Below are 8,918 nucleotides of genomic sequence, written 5' to 3'. Positions count from 1 at the left end.
CGCTACCGAGATTCGAGCTATATGGGGTGGCCAGTCCCATATAACCACTTTACTCGGTCACACGGGAATTCTTGTCTCGTACTTTGGGTAAACTTTAGACTTTATACTTAATCGAATATTTGTTTGACAAACTTCTATACTGACATACTGTAGCCACTGCATCAGGTCACTGATATCGAATACGACTCGACACCCTATGTGGCATGTTGCTAAACACACTTCAAACCTACCAAGAGCCTAGGAACACCTAAACCTAGCCTCTGATACCAACTTGTAACACCCCCTATCCGATCGGCGAACGGTCGAATAAGAAATGTCACAATTACGGTGCCATAAATTATGGTCAATTAAAAACCAAACTTAATTCATTAAACTATTAGCAAAAGTTCCAACACTATTTACAAACGCAACGGAAGCTATTACAAATATTCAAATACTATACATGCCACATCTAACAGAAATGGACACAAACACCGCAAGCAGTGACCAGTGACTCACCGAGGATGCAGTGTTGGCGAAGAAACGAAAGAAATATTCAAAGGAAACCCCGATCCAATTAACCTGTAGCACACTCAACACTTCAGCCACAATTCTCTAACAATCAATAATCATACAACTTAAAATTCTTTAAATTCTTATTATTTTGTTTCAATCATCACTACATCTATCATATCATTATTGTCTTATTAATTTCTAACGTAATTTGGACAGCAACTCCCCTATAACCAACACGTGCCCAGAATCCAACAGTAGGCAATATTAATCCCAAAACATGTCAACAATCATCAGTATTCATATGAAATGTCAAGTATTCCACATGATATCCACACATCAACACAGACATATCACAGACATCATCACACGTATCAACATACCCGTACCAGTAGTAAAATCTTCGTCCACGACTTCAAATTTCCAAACTATGTCATCAGAAGGGTATAATAATACAAAACTTCACATATGTCATAAATTATGTCTGCGAGTCTTAGATTTTCAATATTTATATCAAAACTCTCAACAGAAACATGTAACAGAATCCATTTTCACGTATAAGATATTATCATATCAAATTATAACAGATGTTTCACATAATCGCATATTATAACTCATATAATGTCATACACATATTGTCACATATATTATCACAAATATTTTGATCGACATTACACATAATTTCACACATGGCCCCTTAATGTGCTTAGTGACAGACTAGGGTACGCGGACTAGATCAGAATCAGAATCAGAATCAGATACAGACGCGGATTTTGTCCTCGAGAGGACTCCGCACAGACCACCCAATTAGGGTGCAGACAGATAATCAAACCACTCATTTCGGATGCAGGCAGATAATCCCGGGAACAGACCACCCATAGGGTGCAGATCAGATAGATCAGATAGGGGCCCATCAGATAACAGACGATCCTCGCTTCGGTTATCCAGAAGACGAGTGATCACAGATAATGCAGCGCTGTTGTCCTATGGCATGCCAATTATACCCACAAAACACACTCAAGCACGGGGCGTAAACACAGTCAAATTTACCCATTTTCATATCAATACTTATTTTCAATAATTACTAACATAACACATCAGTATCTTCTTTTCATAGCATATCAGATCAGATAAACAGATTAAATCCCGACATTCTCAAAGCCATTTAAGTGTTGAGCATGCTACCGGGATGACGTTATTTCCAAACCTTTCCATTTGACATTTCTTCTTTCGCCGATCCTTTTTCCTTTCATTTGCTACATTTGGGTGCAGTTGATTTCATAACGTTTACACGATTAAATCGACGGTTCGACAGAAAATCGTGGTGAGACTTATTTGAGAACCTCACGATTTTTCTTCTCCCATGGTGGACGGTTTTTCTTAGAAAAATTAGGAAGAAGAAGATAGTTTTGGTATTTAATTTAGTCTTCATCAATTATTGTAATGTATGGAAATAGTTTTGCCATTTGGCACCTTTTTATTAAGCCACATGTTATACAATTTCTCTAGAATTCTCTTTATGTTTCACACTTAAAAATGAATTCATCTCATGCCTAATATACTTAAAAAAAACGTCACTTTTTATATAGGACATTAGATTAGTTTAATTCATTTAGAAAGACCATTATGCCCTTCTATCGCGTTTCCTATACTAGCACCGATTTAATTCTAATTTCTTGCTCAATCTTACTCACATTACACTTATTTAAGACTTATATTTCAGTACTCCATGATTTATTGAATTATCAAAATTTATTTTGTTATTTATTTTGAATTATTCGCTGAAAATCCTAATTTCGGCGATTTACAGCACCAGAAATTCACTTTTCCGTCTAAGGTGGATTTTGGGGCATTACATCAAATCTCCCGATTATATTGGCAAAGACGTCAACTTCTCCTCTTGCAAATTAAACTACTCATCTCCCGATTATTGTAGTTGAATCCACATGCATTTATAAGATGACTAATCAAAAAATGTATAAGCACAAGAGAAATTGAAATAACTACAAAAGCTAACAAGGAAAAACAACTGAATAAATAACTCAAAATCATAGCATGTTTACAAAAAATTCTACAAAAGATGTTTAATACTCATAGACAAGTAAAAACAACAAAAAGTACTAGATATGAAGAAAAACAAAACAAAACCCAAGGTTGAATTATGCAGTCTTCAGTCTTTTCTTGCCTGAATCTGCAGAGCTGCGCTCCAATGAAATATGGAAGAATAATATGTGGAATATGGGATGGAAGAAGTATAGAGAGGGAGAGGATTGGAGGCTTTGAGAAGGAAGAAGGTGTAGAGATGGAGAATGATTGGAGGCTCTGAATGAATATTATGAATTAGGTTATGGGGTATATATTGGCTTGAAAAAGATTTATAATTGGTAAAAGGTATCCTACAAGTAATAGGAAAGATGGTAAATTTGAATTTTTCAATTAATATGAAAGATTTGGCAACAATTTCTTTCCTTAATTTCCGTCAGTTTTTTACTGCACTGCGCAACGTTCGTAAAATGGCTATAACTTTCTCTACATAACTCCGATTTAGATGTTCAAGATACCCACGCGAAGATCTTTCGAAAACGAAGAGAATGATATATAGTAAGCACTGATTGGACTTCAAACTCCTTGGAAAAATGGGCTCAAACAGAAGCTGCTGTACCTTGGTCTTTTTGCACCTTTTTTTCTATCTTTTTCTATCATTTATCAACAAACACATCAAAATACCAAAATGTATAATATACGCAATTTAAGAACATAATTTGCATGATTAACATGTAAAACGAGCCAAATTTAGGCCTTAAAAACATCTTAAATCCGTATTTATCATCTACATTTTTCATTTTCTACTTTATTCTTCATTTACTTAAGTCACTTAACATAATTTTTCTTAATCTTCATTCCGGAAAGAAATGACTCCACTACTATGGAACAGAAGGAGTATTTCTTTTGAGTTTATGTACTTTGCTAGATGATACACAGTTGTCCAAGGTTGTTAACTAAACAATTGATTTGTAATTGACTGAAAACCAAAATTCAAGCTATTATGCTCGTCGACAATAAGCACTCAATCAACTAATAAAATCCTACAAATGTACGAGTTTATCAAGCCCGAGCTTTAGGTAGGTCTAGGCATAGACTAATTTTGGGTATAAAATTGGTGCCCACTTCAAACGAGTGGCCCAATCTAGGCCCACTTCGTTATTTTGTTGGGCCGGTCTAAGGTCGACCTGCAGTAGGCTTGGGTTTGGTTTGGTTGGGTCAGCCCCAGCCCAACCCATTTTTTACTTGTATTCATGACAAAGAATACCTTAGTATGCTTCATTTTGGGAAAAACCTCATGAGAAACACTTTGGGGATGATATATCAACTCTGGTGGTGTTCGGTTTCCTAAATAAAATAATACCAAGATATAATCTAGAATTGAGTTGTGAGATTATTTTAGTCATTGGGGGTAAGCTATGGCTAATTACCCCATAATTATTCATCTAGAATTGAGTTATGAGATTGAATCTCATGAACCAAACACACTACATATTTAATCTAGGGATACAATCATGCAAACCGAACACCCCCTCTATGTATTATGTTATGTATGAGTTCAGAACTACAAGGACATCATGAACGCATGTTACCTTATGTGATGCTTCAACATTTGGAGAGTTTGCATATTTCACAAGCTCAGACTATGTAGTATGTTATACTTAAAGACCTCTTCAATTATAAGATATGATCATTTTGATTGAGACTTTAGCAACAATTGGAATGGTGCTTCTCATTAATATCTCAACAAACATGATACAACATCTTTCTATTTGTTTTGAGAATTTTATTTTGAATTTGAATATGAACAATACAAACACAAGAGTAGGTCTTCCAAAATTGCAGGTCATGCTCAAGACTTATGAGTCTTCCATTAAAGCAAATCTAAGTTCATGACGGGTTCTTCTTCAAAGTCATAAAAATGGAAGAACAAATAGTAGTAGTAGAAAAATATGTTGATACATTTAAATCAGAAATAGAAAAAAAATGAATCCATATGATAATTAAATGGAAAATACAATTCATCAAAAAATTAGGCACGTGATAATTTAAAATGAAAAGAAATTCGATTGATCAAAATGTTAGGAATTATTATACATTTAAATATGTGTTCTGAAATAAAATTTGAAAGGACAAATTAGTAAAGGAGTAATATAATTAATTGTAGAAATGACAAAAATATTGTCACGACCGCACTTTGTTAATGATAGCAAAGGCGGGAAATCCGTGACTAATAAGCGGAATTAACGAAACGAGGAAAGAACTCAAGGAACTTGCCGAAAGGCCAATCAAATGATACCACAAATTGGAAGCCAAGTATTTGATTACAAGATCTCAAAATAGAATCATTCACCATAGCAACTAAATCAAAGTTCGAAGGTGAGACTATAAGATTCTCACCTAACAAAAAATATATGCAGCGGAAAAGAGGTCCCTATTAAACGACTTCGTGTATGAAGACACGAATTGTCGAGAAATCCACATGCTTATTTAGTAGCATCGACTCCGATCAATTCTTCTCCATCTTGACGTTCAACCTGTACATTTATAAATACATGCAGGACTGAGTACAGGAGTACTCAGTGGACACGTGCCGAAAACAAAACATACAAATATAAGTTGTCATCCCTCAACAGTATCACACGGAGTTTTTCTTAAAAGGCCCGAGCATACTAAATTCTTTTGTGAGCTAAAAGTTCATCTACAGATTAAGTTCTTTCATCATTCATCGTTCATCGTTCATCACCGAATTCGTTCATCACCGAATTTGTTCATCACCGAATTCGTTCATCACCGAATTCGTTCGTCACCAAATTTATTCATCACCGAATTCGTTCGTCACCGAATTTGTTCATCACCGAATTCGTTCATCACCGAATTTGTTCGTCACCAAATTCGTTCATCACCGAATTCGTTCGTCACCGAATTCGTTATCACCGAATTCGTTCGTCACTAAATTTGTTCATCACCGAATTCGTTCATCACCGAATTCATTCATGGTTTGGCATCGCCAGAACCCAAGGCATATAGCCCCAACAGACAGGTCTCAACAACAAACGTTTTATGGCATGACAACAACTAAAAAAAATAATCACAGTTCCATATTTAGAAAATATGATATTTCATAACTTCAAAAGTATTTACTTTATATCCACACTATAGTGCCGGATATTAAAAGAAAGCCCACCTGGTATGTTTATCTCCAATTAAAATTCCCTGTTTGGCCTCACTTGCCCTTGTATAAATTCTCCTTTAGAAATAAATAGCGTAACACGCTAATTAGTACTCGAACTATTTTTCCTGATAAAAGAATGCATGCATCCTATATGATAGCACCTACGTCTTAGTCTTAGCTTTTATAGGATTTTTCTTAAGGCCGCCCATGGCGTCGCGGGGCGACGCCGGTCGGCTCTCGCGCCCCTACACTTCATTATATTCCATCCTCGAAAACTTAATAAATTATTCGAGAATTAATTAATTAAGCTTGAAGCTCAATTTCTTAAATTAATTTCATTCCAAGGTTTAAAATCTCCGCCCAGTCTAATTAATTTCTCACCTCGTCATGAATTTGGTCCACACCACAATTAATCCATTGCCAATTCAACGAGATGGTCCAACCAAATAAAGGAAGAGCCACTACTTCTATCAATTACTAAAGCCCAATATTTAAAACTCTAGGCCCACTTAATTTATTTAACCAGCAGCCCACTTAGCCAATTCAAATGGCCCAAACACAAATAATTAAAGTGGCTCAAATTCTTACTCCCATTTCCTTCAACCCATCGGTCTCCTTCTCTCTCATTTCCTTTTTATTTGAAATCCCTAAATCAGGAATGGAGCAGCAGCGCAAAATTTCCATCTCCCCCACCTTCTCCGGCGAGTTCCGTCACCGGCTCCTTCACGCCTCCGTCTATCAATCTATCTTTCCCTCTTTTCCCCTCTCCGTCGAATCCTCGCATCGCCGGGTCTCTTTCCCGCCTGTGAAGCTCCCACAACCTCTGACGGAGTTACCGACGTGGAGGAGGCATCGCCTCTCTTGCTCTTCTCCTATCCGACGGAATCGCCGTCTGCTGCCCGGCTTCACCGGTTCTTCCCCTATCGGCGTCTCTCCCTCCGCTGCCTCGCGTTCGCAGCCGACGCCGTGCCGTCACTCTTCTTCTGCCACGGATTCACACCGACGTCGGCAACTCGCGTCAGCTCCTTCCGTCGAGTTCTCCGTCGGACAGCCCTTCATACTAAAGCTAAGTTTTCTCTTCACTAAGACTTAGCTTACTTGTTTAAAATTCCGACAGCAACTGAGTGTTTTAAAAGCATTGGCTATGGTTGTGATCAAACCTTGATCTTGTGACATTGATTATTGTATCTGGTCTTTGGGATTCATGGTAGAAGCTTCCTATTGTGAAATTTGGCAGAACCAGGGCACTTAACTCTATGTTCTCTAAGTTCTTGTTCTATATACTTGATCTAAATGATGCAAGAGTGGTGTGGTGTTGAGGGGATTACCTCACTCAGTGAACCTTCTCGGTTTGTGATTGCCCTCCTTGCTTCCACTTCCTTGCGCCGCCCGTTCCTCCCTCAGCCGCACTCCACGCCTGAGAACCTTGGGGCCGAATGAGTGTGTGGAGGAAGGGGGGGTGATGGCTGTATTTATATGCCAATCCCTTGGCTTCTTGTGGCAGAATTTGAGGCATTGGTGTTCCTATCTTTGGCTACAAGCTCAGCTCCCTTTTGAGCTCTATAGTTATGTTGATCATGCTAAATTGGTGTAAGCTTTGGGGCTGCCTCTCTTGGCAGTCATCTTAGCCTCGATTGATGGGGAGGAGAATGTATTATTGCCTCTAAAAGGCCTCAGTGATGAGCTGGTTTCCTTGCTCAAGTTTATTCTCATTCCTTCTTGGGAGATTGATGATGTGTCACAAAGATGGCATACTTGCTATTTTGAATAAGTCCTCCATTTTGAGTCTTGTGAATCCAAAAATCTCATACCTATTTTGGTGTTTCACTTGTAGGTGCAAGTTGTCTCTTCTTGGTGTTTTGTGGAGCAAGAAACGAGAGGAAGGATGGAAGGGAAGAGAGAAAGAGAACCTTTCCTTGAAGCTCTTGTTTTCTATACTACTTTAGTGAATTCCAAGATTGTATTGTCCATTTCATACATGTAAGCATGTACTACTAGCATCTCCTTAATCATGTAATAAGAACATATCTTTTACTTCTATTCTTGAGGACAATTCTCGTACCTTGTTTCCTTCACAAAACTTGTTTTATTCCCCCTTGAAATGACAACGGAAATTTCTACGTTCACACGCCCTCTTAACGAGAATTAATTAAACTAATACATCCGATTTATCTTAAAAGAAAGGAACGAAATTACGGGGCGTCACAAATATAACAACGGATGAAAACTTATCAACGGATATAATCTTAGAAGTGTTTGGAATGGGACCATATTAAAATGCTGAAAACCGCATTGTCAGGATTCACAGATAATGAAGCAATCATGTGATGACAGAACATAAAACAAGTGCTGACAGCTTATTAACATGGAAATTGATGGTTGTTGTCCACCACCCAACATCATTTTTTCATAATATATCACTCCTCTCTCTACAACTACATAGACGTGTATTTTAATTAATTAATTAATCTCTCGAAAACTAAAAGTCTAACCCAAAAAAAAACAGATTATTCTATTCGGCTATTCCCTCTTCCTTTTCCCAACAATTTTGTCTAGGAGCAATAAATTTAATATTTATTTTGAAACGAACGTTGCCTATAACAATTATTGTTTAACCATTGGGGTTAAATGGATTTGGCACCGACCGGGATTAAAAGTTTATTTATTTTCTATTCCCTCGGTCACAAAGTTTATCTCAGTTTGAGCCGGCGCAGATTTTATGAAATTGCTTAGCTTTGTACTAAATTGAATTGTATAGTGGAATAATGGTCTCACATTGAAGAGATTGAAGGGTGCATTTAAAATCCATTTTTGGAAAGATTTTAATTGAAACAAACTTTATGGAACAGATGAAAATGGTAAATTAGAAAACCCTTGGGATAGAGAGAGTATTTATTAATATAACACTAACTTTACAAAAAGCGTCTTCATTGTTAATGTCTTAACTAAAATTAGTAAATATAAATTGAAGTGTCCTAAAAAAGCAAACACACATCTATATAGAGAAATGAGTGATATATATTACGAAAAATATGATGTTGGGTGATGGACAAAAGATTAAGATAATTTATCATCAATTTAAAAATGCTTTCATTTGCTTTCTAAATTGTATTTATTTTTTAAAATATTTCAACACATATATTGACATCTCTATTTGTGTCATTAAGTTTTGACTTCATAGAAAGTTTGTGTTCTGTTTTGCCATAAT

General features: G+C 36.6%; 1 long non-coding RNA gene across 1 annotated transcript; it reads right to left on the bottom strand.

The window, feature by feature from the left end:
• Nucleotides 1-347: 347 nt before the first annotated feature.
• LOC121767371 lies at nucleotides 348-5,369 on the bottom strand. Its single transcript, XR_006043077.1, has 2 exons — nucleotides 4,936-5,369; nucleotides 348-561 (listed from the first exon to the last, which is right to left on the bottom strand). It is a non-coding gene; the product is annotated as an uncharacterized LOC121767371 (long non-coding RNA).
• Nucleotides 5,370-8,918: the final 3,549 nt, after the last annotated feature.

The sequence above is a fragment of the Salvia splendens genome, chromosome 15 (genome assembly GCF_004379255.2).
Source record: "Salvia splendens isolate huo1 chromosome 15, SspV2, whole genome shotgun sequence".
Classification (NCBI taxonomy): domain Eukaryota; kingdom Viridiplantae; phylum Streptophyta; class Magnoliopsida; order Lamiales; family Lamiaceae; genus Salvia; species Salvia splendens.
Note: the sequence above shows the minus strand (reverse complement) of the source record. Positions and strands in the feature narration are given on the sequence as shown.